General features: G+C 49.1%; 1 protein-coding gene across 1 annotated transcript in view; it reads right to left on the reverse strand.

Moving 5' to 3' along the window:
- ARID1B (AT-rich interaction domain 1B) overlaps positions 1–15,443 on the reverse strand; it is a 322,235-nt gene extending 306,792 nt beyond the window's left edge. Inside the window, exon 1 of the mRNA XM_049765312.1 lies at positions 15,349–15,443. The gene's annotated coding sequence lies outside the window, so the exon portion shown is untranslated. The remainder of the gene's footprint in view (positions 1–15,348) is intronic.
- Between the last annotated feature and the right edge of the window lie 1,586 nt (positions 15,444–17,029).

The raw sequence follows: 17,029 nt of genomic DNA on the forward strand, positions 1-17,029 counted from the left end.
ACCTAGAGAGAAGCCAAAGTTTACTGAAAGCATGGAGCAATTTGCAGGCCACCATGGAAAAAAGTCTGCACCCAGCTCTTCCAGGAGTCCTCTCAGCTGTGGCTGCCCAGTGCCTGTCTCTGGCCCCCAAACATTCGACCTGCCCCGTCCCCAGGTCCACCCAATCCTAGATGGCCCACTGCTTTCCCTAGCTCTCCAATTAATCACAAAGGACCCTTCTGTCCCAGATCCCATCCTCACGCCTCTTCCCTGGCTCCACCCCCAAGCAAGATGTCCCGCCTCCTCCATGGTTCCACCCAATCACAGCTGCCCACCTTTCCTTCCTGACATCACCCCCAAACAGATGCCCCGCCTCTTCCCTGACTCCACCCACTCACAGCTAGCTGCCCACCTTTCCTTCTTGACTCCATCCCAAGCACAGATGCCACGCCTCTTCCTTAGCACCACCCAATCACAGCTGCCCACCTTTCCTTTCTGGCCCCACCACCAATCACAGATGCCACGCCTCTTCCATGCTCCACCCAATCACAGTTGCCCACCTTTCCTTCCTGGCTCCACCACCAAGCAAGATGCCACGCCTCTTCCATGGCTCCAACCAAGCACAGCTGCCTGCCTTTCCCTCCAGGCTCCTCTTCCAAGCACAGATGCCACGCCCCTTCTCTGACTGCACCCCAATCACAGATGCCCCGCCTCTTCCTAGGCTCCAAACCCCCATCAGATGCCCACCTCTTCCCTAGCTCCATCCTCCTGTTCATTTCTCGTATATGAAGCAGTCCACTGACCCACTAATGGCACAGAGCTATTCTGGGAAGCTGGGAAGCCACTCCAGCCAGCCCTGCACAGATCATCACACTCCTTTCTGCCAGGGTAACCTATCAGGCGAGGCCCCACTTTTTTCATGACTAGGACCAGATATGTCCCCTGCATCTCAACTACTCCACGCACAGGGAGGAAGCCAGCAATCCTGAAAACAAGACCTCAATATGCTTCCCCTCTGCGTAAGAAACCACGACTACATATATGCTCCACTTAGCATCTTGAAACTTGTTTTGTCTAATAAAAAAAAGAAATTCCCAAACTTCACCGCTTGCTAATTATTTTTTCCACTTTCATCTTACAAACTACATGCTTTACCTAAGTGAAGTTATCTCTGTATTAATTACCTATAAATTTGTATAGAACTGGAGCAATAATAGCAGAGAGTTAGATGCTTGTCTTGTACATGGCCAACCGGGGTTCCTTACCCAACATCCGAGAACCACCAGGAGTAATTCCCAAGTGGAGGGAGTAACCCCTGAGTACTGCTGGGAATGGCCCAAAACAAAATAAAACACCATAGGCAAAACACACACACACACACACACACACACACACACACACACAGTAATTTGTATAGCACGGAGACAAAGATGCAAGCTGTTTCTTCCACAGGCGGGCCAGACCTTCACCTCTCCAACTTCCTGACAACAGCTACTCTTGCTCGTTGAAATTAAATAGATATATACCCATGTCCACCCACATTAGCATACAATTTAATTCCTCAAGTATTAAGTAAGAAGAATTTCAAATTTTAGGTACAAAAGGACAAATGAGAAAGAATGATCCAGGCTTCATTATAAATGCACTAATCACAATCTTTTTGTGTTTTAAAGGACATTGTTAAAAAAAATGCCTCCAGCGGTTTCTCTGATCAGTTGGCTCTTCACATCCTTTGCATCACCGCATTATCCACAGCAAGAATATCTAAAATATCTTCATCCTTCACCGGGGAGAAAAAGTTGGTTGGCCAGCAGCCTCTCCCTGGGTTATCTGTACACATTCCCTTGGAATCCAATTTCCTTGCATTACCTCTGCCCAGGTCAGGGATGAATGGCTGTCAGATTCCCAGGGGAATAAAAAGAAAAACCCTTTCTTCCTGAGGCAGCAAGTTTCAATTCACAGAGCACACGGCTAATCTACATATGTGAAGGTCACAGCACTTCAGTGGGAGAGGTTAAGAATGAACAGCTCACGGAAGGAGTTGTCTTAAACATCCTGGCATGATGCCCAACAAGTAAGATTGTTGAAAAGCAATAGATAGCTTCTGGCAGCGGCAGGAGGAAAAATATTTTGATCATGTGACGCCATACACACCACCTCGTTCATTGCACGTGTGAAACTTCGAGCGTCCCCACCAAATACCGCGTATGCAAATCGAATCCAGATTTCAGCTCTGCGGCCTCGGCCAAGCTCAAACTCAGGCACCTACCTCACAGAAAACACATTTACAGGAAAAGTTCTAATGCACCGAGAATCAAACTTGAACGTCCTGGCAAGCGCTTGGCTCCCCTGTCTTAAGAGCTGATTACAACTTCTTTACATTAATTTTTCAATGAGCCATGAAGCTACTTAAGGCTGGGGAGAGCATATTCAGAGTAAAAAAAAACAAAAAACAAACAAAAAAAAAACCCAGCATATTTCCTTGAAGTCATCCAAATAGAAATGGATGGAACTGATCATTCTTCCTCTCGCCAGGCCTCTCTTGTTCAAAAAGCAATGTGGAAAACCTTCGGCTGTTGCATTAATGACTTCATTGGTGATAGAATAATTTTCACAAATATAACTGCTAATGAACTCTCCTCTTCTTTTTCCATTTTTTTTTTAATTCTCTACTCTCTCTTTTTTTTTTGTTTTTGGGTCACACCCAGCTGCACTCAGGGGTTACTCCTGGCAGGCTCAGGGGACCATATGGGATGCCAGGATTCGAACCACCATCCTTCTACATGCAAGGCAAACGCCTTACCTCCATGCTATCTCTCTGGCTCCTACTCTCTATTTCTTAAGGACTTTCCTTTCTGTCATCCTGAAACAAATATATCATCAGTTATGTCAACAAAGTGATATTTTCTTCAAATAATTAAAAAGAAGAAAATGTGAAAAAAATATAGAAAGAATGTAACATGCTTTCCAAGACAAAAAGGTGAAAGATAGCTCTTTGATTCTATCTAGACTCAGGGCAGAAGAAATGAAAAAACGCTGCTGCTTCCAAGAGCGTGTCCTTCTGACTCATGTCATAGGTAGGAAGAGCAGGACCAAGTGAGCCATGTGGGAAGGCTCCTGGGTGGCAAGGGGAAAAGGAAGGACTTCCGGGGCAGAGGTCAGCTCCCCTCTCCCAGGCCCTGCTCCAGCCAGCCAAGGCAGCAGACATCAAGAAAGGGAGCCAGGAAGGATTTCAAGCGGGGCGCATCCCTAGTACCCCAGATTGCAAAGATGCAAATGATTCTCTGGTACTCATTTATTGCACAGAGAAAATTAATGGGAAGCAAAGGATCCCGTTGGCATCTACTTCTTAAAAACTGAGAGAGCCTACAAGACTATTTCTAATTAAAGGGAAAGGTTATATTTTAACATCAGAGCAGGGTAATGAGCTTAAAGGGTTGGAAAACATGCTTTGCACACCAAGAATCCAAAATTTGACCCCCGGCAGCATGTGCATACCCCCCCCCAAAGCACCACCAGTACAAACTCTGAGAACTAGGATTAAATTGAGGAGTAAACCAATAAGCAATGCCAGGAAAAAAAAAAACTTTTTTTTTTTTTTTTTTTTTGGTTTTTGGGCCACACCCTGTGCCGCTCAGGGGTTACTCCTGGCTATGCGCTCAGAAGTTGCTCCTGGCTTCTTGGGTGACCATATGGGACACCGGGGGATCGAACCGCGGTCCGTCCTAGGCTAGCGCAGGCAAGGCAGGTACCTTACCTCCAGCGCCACCGCCCGGCCCCCAAAAAAAACTTTTAAACCACTTTGACATCTCACAATCTAACCTATTTTTTTCCCAGCCCTAATATTCACCTAGTAATCTGTGCTATCCAATGAATATTCAATGATTGGTTCACGGTCATGAATAGTTTCAGGCTGTATTTTTACCCTACACTAAGGTTGCTGATAATAATGATGAAATCAACTCTCTCAATCATCCAAAAAATTCAAAACCTTCTGGATTTTTTCCTTATCAGTTAAAAAAAATTAAATGATAGTTTTTTAAATATAGAATTTAAAAATAGAATATGACAGCCTTTTAGTTTACTACATTTCAGATTATGCTCATAACTTACTTTTTCCTCAACAAAGAGGTCTCTAAGCAAAGACTTATCAGGCAAAAGTGTCTGGACCAGAAATAAATCTCAGGCAATGTTCAGTGCAGAGAAGAGGTTCAGTTAAGTTGTTAGAACTAATACAGATGTGCTTCTAACTCTCAGTAATCCTCAATTAAGAAGAAAGAGCAACCCCTTCCTGACACGATTTAAAAAACCTGGGCTGAAGGCAATAATGTATGGTGCCTTATTTATACTGTCCACTCCACAATTCCGGAGTTAAGTGCTCTTTTCCGCCCTTTTAAGAATGAAGGAATTTATACACCTCAGAGAGGGAAACTAACTTGCCTAAGGTCACACAGTAAATTAAAAACCCAGCCCAGCAGTGCTCTCTAATCTGCTCTAATCTGCTCACCCAATGAGTCCCACCCTTCACCCCCAGGTCTTCCTACCCCTGGTCTTCCTTCCCCTGTATACTTCCTCTCACCAACCAGGTGAGGGCTGGGTTTTCTAGATAGACCTCCAGTGGCTGCCCCAGCCCAATCTAGCCCCTAAACCAAACTTCCAAAATTCTCCTTTCCAAAGTTCTCCTGCCCAAGAGATGGACACTGCAGGCTTTCTTTCACTCTGGGAAACGGAATTCAACAAGGTCCACTGCCCGGTTCACTGAAATAGCAATGAGCATAGGGCAGGCTGTCAGCAAAGAAGTCCAGAGCACAGGGCATGCAATGATGGCCCAAATCTACAACGGAGTAAAGTTCAAGGAATCGGCCAGTAAGTGATCCTTTGCAGTCTTTCTCCTTAGAAGAAAAGACACCATGTGTAATACAAAATGCAAACAGAAGAATGGAAGAGCGCTTTCTCAATGCTCAGGTGGCACCTAAAGGTAACGGCCAAATACACTGACCTTCCACACGGAACAGGGAGGCAGGGGCTAGACCATTCCCAGGAAAAGGGTGTTTGATGGGTGGAGCAGTCCCTAGCAGGGCACCTTCTCTGGGGTTGCGTTCATCAAGGACTCTGACTGCAGCAGTATAGGACAAACTTTGTGCACAACAAATGCAAAATAGTGGAGTCAATTCACGTTGATTTCTACTTGATGAAGCACCAGGAGATGATAGTTCACCAGGGGAAATTATAGGAGTGTGTTATTACATTTACTGACTGGATCTTATGCGCCAAGTGATGTGCTGTGAGTATATATTCATCACGGAATTAAGTTTTCTCCCAGTTCTTTTATAAGGTGGTTATGAAAAAAGATGCTCTTTTGTACAGATTTCCTGGATTTGACGCTCAATATTGGTTCATGAGGAACAGTTCTAAATGATGAATGTGCAGTAAACTTTCATCTCACTAAGAAAAAAAGGCTCTCAGTCAACTGGGCTAGATGTTGGGGAACCTAAGGTACATTGGGGGACCTAAGGTACACGGGAGTGTGGTGCTTGGGAGCAAACCAGGCTGGCCTCATGCAGGACAAGGCAAGTGCCTTCCATCCCTGCCCTATCGTGCTGGTCACCTCAGAAACAAACTCTTGAACTACGAAGATCCAATGTGTACCCCCAACCCAAATTTCTAACTCGAGTAGAACATTCCTGAAACCTGAAGAACCAGTCCTTCCTTTCTGTCGACCAGGAAAGAGGGAAGTTCCCTAGGAGGAGGCCTGATTCTAAAGGGACAGATTCCATGCCAGGGGCCAGAAGGAACTCATTACTGATGAGGATGAGTTATTATTGAATGGAGGAGCAACAACCTTGGATCCGAGGATCTCCTTCTACCACAGAACCAAAACCAATTTGTGTTCACCCAGTGGCCCCGCCCCTAGAAAACTACATTTTGTGAGATAAATTACAGTGGAATTCACAAAAAATAAATAAATAAATAAAAATAATAATATTTTCAGAGGTCTCTGTTTAAATTCCCCAAGCATGCCGGGATTCGAGTGTAGTTTAATAAGCTGTGCAGTGGTGCAGGACTGATTAGTCACTGTATTTTTTTTTCTTTATTTTAAAATTCAAAGCAGCACAGCATTTTGCAGCTGGGAAGGACTGGGGTGGGGGTTGGGGTCACCTAAGAGATCAGACTTGTCCTCAACAACACCCTGATGTGGGACAGGGAAAGCCACAGAACAAGAACCTGTGACCTCCCTTGTTTTCAACCCCAGTGGTTAGGCAGGCAGGGGAGGGACGAAAGGGTATCTAGCTGATGACAGTGCCCCAAGAACAGCAGTTGGGGAAATGCACCCCAGACACACATTTGGGCCCTATGAACTCCTTCTCCTGGCGCAGAGGACCAAGAGGGCCAGATGAGCCTAAATCTCACCAAGTCTGAGCCCACAAGCTTCCTTCCCACTACATCCAACCCCTTAATAGGGTCTGATTTTGCTCATAAACCTTCATAATCACAGAAATAAACTCAGAGACAACAAACATGCCGGTTTCCTCAGAAATATGTCTGCTCCCTCCCAAATATACTTGTTCAGCAGAACCATGTTTTGCATTCCAGGTCATTTATAATTCACTGAGTAAAGTGAATTTATTATTTAAAAAAAAATGTACCAACTGGAAACAGCAAATCTAAGGGTTGATCCATGCATATATGTGTTCCCCCAAATCTCCAATGCTGCCTCTGAAACTTCAATTCTGAGATGCAAAAATTCGAGATGAATTTTAGAATTGGGTGAAAGTGATTTAAGATGCTCATCACACACACAAAAAACAGAAACAGAAGATACTACAAATTCTGGAGCAGCCTTCACTGATCATCAGGCCTTTTTCTTGAAAGGTTTATTTCAGGCCCCAGAAGCAGTAGCAGGATTTAGTCTTCAGCCAGCATTATGTTATCTACACAGTTATCAAAAATATGCCAGCAACTTCAGGATATTCCGAAAACGAAGTGTGCCGTTTCCACTTATTTTTTTTTCCAAGAGGCTCTGTAATGCAGAAACCTGGGGGATGGGGATCATTCTCTATCAATTTCCAAGTGATAATATTTTCCTTCATTGAATTATTCTCTGTAATGGATCTATATTGTGCTCTGGAACAGGGCCAGTCATTGAGTGGTAGAAATGGAAAAAAGAGTCCCTAGCACACATCAAGGACAGCACAACAAACTACAATTTTTTTTTTTTTTTGCTAGAATCTGACACTACTCACCACCTCCCCTCAAACACACACAGGCACCTAAAAACCCAGGCCAAACAAAGGCTTGGCCCATGGAGTAGCAGTTTGCATTTTGGGGTTTTTTTGTTTGTTTTTTGTTTGTAGCCCACATTTAGTGGTGCTCAAGCATTATCCCTGGCAGACTCTGGGACCATATAGGATGCCAGGGATTGAACCCAGGTTGGCCACAAGACAAATGTGCCCTTGCTATGCTATCACTCTAACCCCTATACTTTGTTGAAGTGAGTCAGTTGGAAATGGATGAAGTCAAAACACCAGGTGCATGAAACAGAGGGCCTCTGGAAATAACCCTGTACCAAAGGCACCCCAGACCCAAGCTCCTATGTGCTGGGGGTAGTGGGGTGGGGTGGGGGCAGCCCTAGATCATCTGCAGAAGGCAGGTATCCAACAAGCACCTCTTGGAGCACAGGCATGCAGAAATCTTCGCTGATCCCCCCGCCCCCATCCAAGCCCTTAAGTCACAATCCATTTGGTCTATCCCCTGAGAGCGATCTGGTATCAAGGACACAAGTGGTCCCAGAAATGGGGCAGCATGTGTGTAGCAGGACCAAGAGCTTTGACACAACCCTAGTGTCTGTCCACAAGAGCATGAGCAGGACCTCATAAGTGGCTCTCTCTATAGCGGCCTCTAACATTTATTATTTTCATTTTTATTTTATTATTACACCAGAGAGATACAGACTTAAAAACCTGTTGATGGTTGAGTGTTGGTCATGCAATGTTCTGACACTCCTCCCTTCCCTAGTGTGTACAGCCTCTGACATTTAAATAGAAATTCAGTCATTTTGATTTTTGATTTAGTCATTTCCCCACGTGCAGTTTCACAGAAGGCAGCTGCACCCTTTAAAAAGAAGTTGGCTGGGCCAGAACAAAAGACAGTACAGAGGGGAGGGCACTGGCCTTGTCTGTGGCCAACCCACGTTCAATCTTCGACATTCCCTATTTCCCCTGAGCACAGGGCCAGGCGTGAATCCTAAGCACAGCCAGGTATGACCCCAAACAAAACACAAGCACCACACACACACACACACACACACACACACACACACACACACACACACACACACACACAGAACAAAACACAAATACCACACACACTCAGATTGGAAACACAAATTTGAAGCAGAAAATATTCTGGAAAAGGAAACAGAGTCAACTGGATTTGTTTGGGTAGTAGGGAAGGAAAGGATAACCAAAACTTAGAATATAAAAGTGGAAAGAGGGATCAAAGAGATGGCATGGAGGTAGGGCATTTGCCTTGCATGCAGAAGACTGGTGGTTTGAATCCTAGCATCCCATATGGTCCCCAGAGCCTGCCAGGGATGATTTCACTTTAAATCGTTTTCATAAACAGAATGAAGCTAATGTAATTTCAAAAAAGGTAAAAGAAATAAAGAAGTGGTCACTGTATAAATTGATTTTCCACTATAGTTAACTATCACCTCCCAGGTTTCTCTCAATAAAATATCCCAAATCCTAAAGGAGAAAGACTCCAAAAACCTGCTCAACTTTTAATGACATACTGACAAAGTGAGGGTTCTACACAATGCACATTTGCAAACAGACAAAAATCTGGGGAAATTACCCTAAATTTAGGAATTGGGAGGAAGGACTGAAAACAAACAAACAAAAACACCATTAGCATTCTTATGGCAGCCGTGGAAAAAGCAAGCTTTAAACTTGCTATGAAAGTGGCTATTAAGCCAAGATTACGTTTGCATACTATCCACATGAGTATCTACCAGTTTTCAAGCTTGACACAAAGAGAGGGGAGAGAAAAACATTTTTTTCCCAGTCTATTCAGTCTTGGAAGAGAAGTTCTAAGACAGGCTGGGTTGACAGTTTCATAATATCATAATAGCATTGCACTTCACAGGCCTGAGTATGGACTTGAAAATGATTGTGCTATATTATTTTGTGTATATATAGACAGATAAACAGAGAGAGAGAGAGAGAGAGAGAGAGAGAGAGATGCATAAATGCTACCACCACCTTTACATATATAAGTGCACAGAGACACTCCTGTGCAAATTTCGAAATTCAGGTGAGGATTTTCCTCTGGATGCCAGGAAAAGTCATCTATTAAGAGAATGACTTATGTTCTGATTTCCAGGGTTTCGCCCTCTACTGAAGCTGAGCCTTGAACCTGCAATGGAGAGGCTAGCTCTGAGCAGAGCCCCAGAGTCCACTTGGTCTCAACAGAACCAATTCTCCCCAGAAACTTAAGGCAGCAAACTCCCTCCCCTGGGAGAATCGACTGACAGATAGTGTGAGCTGAGGAGTTTGGGGGGCCACTGGTCTCTTCCTGAGCAACATATACCATTTAAAAAGCAAATGGATTTCATCACCAGTTCATGTGTCAGACTCAGGAGCCTTCTAATAGGCTTGGCGTTCATCCACTCGGAAGTGGGTTTGAAAACTGACTATTGGATACTATTCAAGTGGAAAAAAAGTGGAGGAAATCCTTTTCTTCAAATTTGCTCCGAGTTGAAGAATTTTGAAAATGGGAAGAAAAAAAATAAAGTCTGCTTGATAAATTCACTCGATGAATTATAAAGTTGTAATTCACACATGCAGATACCCAACATGGGGGGGGGGCGGGGAGAAGAAGTGAAATAACAGTCTGCCTAAATTTCAGGTACTAAAATCCTTTTTCTCCCCAGTCAATCTCTCAGAGAAAAATATCTGAGAGAAATAGAAAGCAGACCTAGTTTGGAGACCAAATTTCATTTACTCATTGGCCCCAACACCCAAAGCCCTATTGGGCCACCTAGAAACAGTCTGGGGCTGGGGGAGACTGTCCAAGAGTTCCCCTCTCTGCCTCGGCAATAATCTGCAAAGCAGCACCACGCCAAAGGGGGCCTGGGATTCCTCAGCCTCTTGGCTGGTACCCACACACACCCAGAACCTCCACCTATCTCCCCAGCACGGAGGACACTCAGAAAAGGCCTGTGACCCAAGGTTCCAAGAGTCTCAAAGAGCTGGGGTGGCAGCGGGCCCCCAGAATACACCCCAGCATTGTATGATGCCCTAAACATTCATCAGTATCTGTTTTGAAAAATCTAAATTTTATCTCTCCCCAGCAAAAAAAAAAAAAAAAAAGAAAGAAAAAGAAAAAAAATCATGGCACTTTAATTTTTATCAATATTCCTTCTGAGTCTCTATATATCCACAGTTTCAAGTGAACCTGCTACAGGTCTTATAAACCGGCACCTTCACGTCAACAAGTTTATAATACACAGTGGCAACAGCCAAGAGGCACACGTGGGGTGAACTGAGTTCCCACAGATGTGGGCCCAGGCACACTGACCCATTTGCTGAGCCAGGTCAGCCCAGAAGGGATGTGGAGGAAGGGGGGGAGCATCCAGATTTAGGACACAGACAGAGAAAAGCAACATCGTTTCTTCTGCTCACACTAGCAAATCTAGGTCTCTAACCCAGGCTTAGGAAGGCAAGACACCCCCCTTTTCCTGGTCCTCAAGAAATCAAGTAAATCAAGCCCCTTCCTTCATAGGAGAGGACAGGGTTAAAGAAGAGAAGTGATCTTAGTTTCCTAGTTTCAGTTTGCCGTCATATTTATCCTGGTGAAGGCAGGAAATCCCTCTCACATCCTAAATCCTTTTGCTTTTCTGCACAGACCCTGTCCCCGAATTATAAAGGGAGAGTTTGCTAGTAAAAGCAACTATAACTGAAAACTTGGCCTCTCCTCTGCCAACTTGTTTTCTTTAAAATGTGTCTGTGCCTAATAAAGCTATCACCAAATGAGTTCATTTCGTCTTCCTCGACACTGTCTTGACATTGTCAAACTCGGTTCTCAGGCCAGGATTAAACGCTATTTCTTATGCCAGAGTGAAGATGTTTTAATTCTCTCAACGCTAATGAAAAGAACACAATATTTTAAGAGGTGGTAGGTACATTAGTAGAAGTGTCCAAGTGGGATCTGATTTACTTCCAAATCCATAACTCCTAATACTTCTGAGGATGCTGAGAAAAAAAATGGAACAAGTATAAAAAACCCTAAGCAAAAAGCAAAAACTGACTCTAAAAGGATGAAGGTTTCTTTGGACACACTCGGGCTAAGACTATGCAGTCCCCTAGAATAAATATATGCATCTATTTAATGTTTTTATAAATCTAAGTGATAATTAGTTCTTTTTAAAAAGGAGTGGTTGCCAGTTTAAAAAAAAATCAGAAGTACTCAAGACTGACTCCCCTTTTTCCCCCCAGTGGAAATAATTTTAACTCACCCAGCATTTCATCCCCAGAGTCCAGGTTAACAAGACTCACTCCGGGTCCTTTCCTTTTTTGTTTTGCTAATGACAGGCCTTCTCAGACAAGTCCAGCTAACAGATCCAGCCCCTCGGCCCAGACAGCAGCCATACCCCGGGAAAAGAGCGAGAATCAACCACAAAAGCTGTTTTTGCAAGCTTTATAATATCGGTTAGACTAATCTTTCCCTGCGAGGCCAGTGATGCTTGGAAGACACAGAGTGTCTTCTACACAATTTCAAGCAAGCAAGAACCAGTTTTGAACTTCCTGCTTGGCAAGCCAGCTCTCTCCCTCTAATTCTCTCTCTCCCTGTCTTCTCTCTCTGTTCTTTCTCCTCTCTCCCTCCCTCTCTTTTCTGCCCTTCCCTCTTCTCCCTCCCTACCCCCTATCTCACTCAGAGCTCCTTTTTTTCTTCATGAAACCGTGTTTTCTACTTTATGAAACAAAAGTTCTGCTCATATGCTTGGAATCCACCGTTGCTGGGATCTCATTTCAGTTCGTGGAGCCCTTCAACATTTCCCTTGAGCCTGCTCTACCTGCCCTCTTACATCCCCCAAAATGCAGAAATAAATTGCTCCCTTAAAAGGATAGCTCACTTCACTTATTCAAAAGACCCTGCCTTGCCTTCTGACCCACACCTACCATGCGGGTGGGTTTAGTTTGGGCTCTCAAAGCATTTGCCACCCAAAACAAGCCATTTCCTAAAACCAAAAATGAAACTAAATGTGCTTTTCAAAAAAAAAAAAAAAAAGTCACAACAAGGGTATCCCTGAGCGTGACTTAAGAGCATTTTATGAACCTCCAGTTACATAGTGATTGAATATTAGGTACAGTATGGCTAGCAGTATAACCACCCTAACAAATAATAAATAATACTCATTCCCCCCCCCCCCCCGCAAAAGAAAGGGTTGTGGTGGGGGAAAGACACAGCCCCATGTTACACTGTAAACGTACCTCCAAAGAAATCTGGGAAATCTAGGTCATCTGCTAGTCCTTTTCATTCCCCCTCAAAAAAAATAAGAGCTATTCCCCAGGGTCACACCGAGGACATAATGGATTCCCTCTCATTCCAAGAAAACAAAATACTCACAATGATGGGCACCATTAGGAAATAATCCTCTAAAGTAACACTGGTCTACACCTGCTTCCACCATCAGCCCTTCCTAGCTTGACGTGGGTTCTGCTCTGCTCCTTCACAAGCAAGATGACAAAGCCAAGCTCGCTTCGAACCAAGCACACACAGCCAGTTTATTCATTTACACCAGCCGGTGAGCTCAGGCCTTTTCACTTGGACAAAATCACAAGCCCCGAACTGAAATTGCAGGTGGAACAGGCAGGGTAAGAGGGAGCAGAGCGGAGCTTCTGCGTGTGAAGGCCAAGTCCTCGCTGCAGACTTGATTGCCCTCATATCATAGCAAGCATAAGCAGTGTGTGTGGGGGGGGGGGGGGTTTCCACATGGTTATTTGTTAAATTCGGTCCTACACACACAGTCAAGGCCTCTCCAAAAAGATTACTTTTAAAAGGTGCCTGGCTGAAATAAATGAGCTGAGTAACACACACACACACACACACACACTTTACAACACTGTTATTCCCTTCACACACACACACTTTACAACACTGTCATTCCCTTCTCACAGATTGTAATTTTAAGATTTCCAGAGCACGCAAATGCCTAGAAAAGGAAAATTAGTACGAGGCACGCCCAGCATAACTTGCATCTAACACAGATGCCCCCCATTCATTGCAATCAGGGTTCGCATCACCTAATCCAACAAAATCACCACGACAAAAAGATAATTTGGTGACATTTCTGTCATTATTTTAGATATTTCACAAGAATTGCCCTTGTTGTCTTCTGGTAACTCATGCTTTCTGCACAAATCTATACAGCTTTCCCAACCTGTTTTCTTTTGAAATATGTCAATTCTAAGTAAAGCTCTTTAACACTCATCTTAAAGAGAACCAGCATTATTAAAATACAATTCACTAAAAATAGTGTTCCTCTCGTTATAAAGCTATCACTGAAAGATACACAGCTGAATCTCTTCATTTTAGCATTCTAACTTTTCATTTTCTATGAAACTATACATCTGCTGACATAATTCCATTTTTCCTCTAATTTTTAACGCGATGACTCAATTTTTTTATATTCAACTATGCTGGCATAATTCCTTTTTCCTCATCATAGCTTAATCTGTAAAAGGTACTTTCAGAAAAGCATTGCAAGTCCCAGACCTGGTTCAAATGCTTGGTCTAATTATTTTCCAATTCCCATGTCCTCGCCCTCCCATTAAAAAGTCCGTGATGTCTATATATATGCAAGGTCCATATTGAGGCTCGTCCAGAAGATCTCGATTTCGCAAATGCCCAACACTGGACAGACAGACCCTCGGCATGCTGTCATGCCTGCCATCCTCTCATTAATAACCACGCTCCGCAATAATTCAAGCTTTAAATGCGATGCAACCTTCCATCTGCTTGTAATAGAGCTCAGTTATTATTTGTGGCAAGAATTTTTGTGACTGCGCTGCTCAGCACTTCTATTTACATCAGCAGTGCTAAATGCCCAATGGTGAGAGGGGAGCCAATCAGATGGCAGATTAGATGTCAACTCAGAGGCAGCTGTCTGGAGACTATTACAGCCAGTTTACCTCCACAATTCAAATTCCAAACCTTGCAAAGGAGATCAAGGCTCAGCCCACGAGCCAAGCAACAGCCAGAGTGCAGGACGCTTCCCGGCCGCGCCAGGCCACTGGGGTGACAGCAAATTCCAGGAAATTCGAATAAATCCGACCCAACCAGATCTGCCCCCCCCCCCCCATTTTTTCTTTATACGGGCCTACTCTTTCCCAGTCTCTGCCGAGAGCAATCTGTATGCCTGACCCGTGATCCCGGCAAGTTCCAAGGAGCCGGGCTGAGCTAGCTAGCTGTTCGCTCGGAAGGCGGCAAGCGGGCTGGGCTGAAGGTGACTCCTTCCCCGACCTGGGCCTCGAGGACCAAGTTCTGGGTTCTCCCCCGGCTCGGTCCGGGTTCGATGGGATCCAGTGAGCTCTGACCTCCAGCCCGTGATCACTTGGGGGAGGGGGTTCCCCTGCTGCTGGCTATGAACCCCCCCCCAAATCTCCAAGCAGCAAAGGCAGCAGCAGCAAGCTGCAACACGGCCTGGGCACCCACCAAGCGGCCCACAAAGCACTCGGGTCTTCGCTGCCTGCCAGCGGCCCTAAGCGGGCTCCGAGCGGGCCGGGGCCCGGCTGGAGCGAGGACAAAGTTCCTCGTCCGTCCGTCCGTCTGTCAGTCTGTCTGTCCGTCCGTCCACAAGGGGCGAGCAGTCCGGCCCCGATCGCCCCGGCCTGGCCCGATCTTCCTCCTCTCCCAGCTCGGGCCGGCAAAGCAGCCAGGCGCCCGCCTGACCGGGCCACCCGCTCGGGTACAAAGCCGCCTGCGCCCCAGGCAGCTACCGCGGGGCCCGAGCGCGCGAGCTGGCGAGCCTGAGGCGCTGGGGGCCGAGGCCCGGGGGCGACTGACTCCCTGCGGTCCCCCACCCTGCACCTCTTCCCTGGGCGCCCCGGAACCACCCGTTGGGGGGCCCGGCCCGCCGGCCCGCCTTCTCCCCCAGGCCCCGGCCGTTGCAACGCCCGAACGCGGTGCGCTCCGGAGCCATCAGGGCCGGGGCCGGGGCCGGGGCCTGGGCGCGAGGCGGCGGAGGCGAGTTCCAGGGCCGCCCCGCCCGCGCCAAAGTCGCCGAAAGAAAGAAAGTGCGGCCCGCGGGCCCGCGGACGGACGCGCGGAGCAGGCGGGAGCAGGCCCGGCCGCCGCGGGGCTTACCTGGGCTCTGCCCAAGGCCGGGCCGGGGGTGCCGGGGCTCAGCGCCGGGTGGCTCCTTTGTTGCGTGGCCGCCCAGGCCGGGCTGGCGGCGGCGGCGGCGTACGGGGCGCCCATGTCCTTGCCCAAGCCCATGCCCACCGCGGCCGCCTGCTGGCCGCCCGCCGCCGCCGCCCCCGCCGTGGCCGCCGCCTGGGACTGGGGCTGGGACTGCGCCTGGGACGGCGGCTGCGACGGCGGCGGCGCGCTGGGGCTGCTGTAGTCGGGGTAGCCGCCGCCGTAGCTCCGCATCATGGGGCTGGGCGACGTGAGCAGCTGGTTGAGGGTCGGGGTGGCCCCCGACGGGTGCGGGCTCTGCCCGGAGAAGCGCTGGAAGCCGCCCGCCGCCGCCGCGCCCGCCGCCGCCTTGCTGAGGCTCGCGGCCCCGCCGCCCCCGGGGCCCATCATCGTGCCGACGCCGACGCCCTGCTGCTGCCGGAGCTGGTGCTGCAGCTGCTGCTGGAGCTGGTGCTGCTGCTGCTGCTGCTGCTGCTGCTGCTGCGGCCGCTGCCGGGGCGAGCTCAGCGGCCCGAGCCCCGAGGCCGAGGCCGGGCCCCCATAGCCGCCGCCGCCGCCGAGGCCGCCAAGGCCGCCAACGCCGCCTCCCGCTGTCGCCGCCGCCGCTGCTGCTGCCGCCGCCGCCGCCGACGCGGCCGCCGCCGCCACAGCTCCCGCTCCTGCTCCGGCTCCGGCTCCTGCTCCTCCTCCTCCTCCTCCTCCTCCTCCTCCTCCTCCTCCTCCTCCTCCTCCTCCTCCTCCTCCCGCTGCCGCCGCCGCTGCTCCTCCTCCTCCGCCTCCGCCTCCTCCGCCCGCGCCGGGCCGGCCGTAGCCTGGGTAGTGGTGCTGCTGCTGCTGCTGCCGCGGCGGCTGCTGGTGGCTGCACTGGCTGCCGGGGCGCCCTTCGCGGGAGTCGCGCCGGGGGTCCATGCAGCCGGGGGCCGCGGCGCAGGCGGAGGCGGAGCCGGGGCGCATCAGCCCCAGCCCGGGGCTTTGTTGTCCGCCATGTTGATCAAAGCCGGGCCCGGCGCGGCCGTAGTAGCCGTGGAGCGGCTCCGGGCCCCCGCCGCCGCCGCCGCCGGGCCCGTCCCCGGCCCCCGCGACGGGCGGCGGCTGCGCGCTCGGCGCCCCCGGTGCGCCCTGCACGCCCAGCAGGCCCGGGCGCTCGTAGCGGCGGCGGCCGCCACCCGGCTCCCCCATCTTGGGCGCGGGCGCGGGCGCGTCGTCGTCCTCGTCGTCCTCCTCCTCCTCCTCCTCGGCCGCCCGCGGGCCCCGGGGCTCGGCCTGGCTGCCCGCCGCGCCGCCGTCCTGGGCGCTTCCAGGAGGCCGCCGCGGCTTCATGTCGGGCCCGGGCCCGGGCGGAGCCCCGCCGCCCGGGCTGCTGCTGCTGCCGCTGCCGCTGCCGGCCACGGGCGGCTGCGGGAACGGGCTCAGCTGCTGCTGCTGCCGCCGCCGCTGCTGCTGCTGGAGCGCGAGCTGCTGCCGGTGTTGGTGCAGGTGGTGGTCATGGTGGTGCGGGTGCTGGTGGTGCGAGTGGAGGTGGTGGTGGTGGTCATGGTGGGCACGGGGCGGCGCGGTGGGGGCCTCGCCGACGGCCTTCAGTTCGTGGCCGGGGAACAGCCCCGTCTCCATGGCCGAGGAGGAGTAG

The sequence above is a fragment of the Suncus etruscus genome, chromosome 18 (genome assembly GCF_024139225.1).
Source record: "Suncus etruscus isolate mSunEtr1 chromosome 18, mSunEtr1.pri.cur, whole genome shotgun sequence".
Taxonomy (NCBI): Eukaryota; Metazoa; Chordata; class Mammalia; order Eulipotyphla; family Soricidae; genus Suncus; species Suncus etruscus.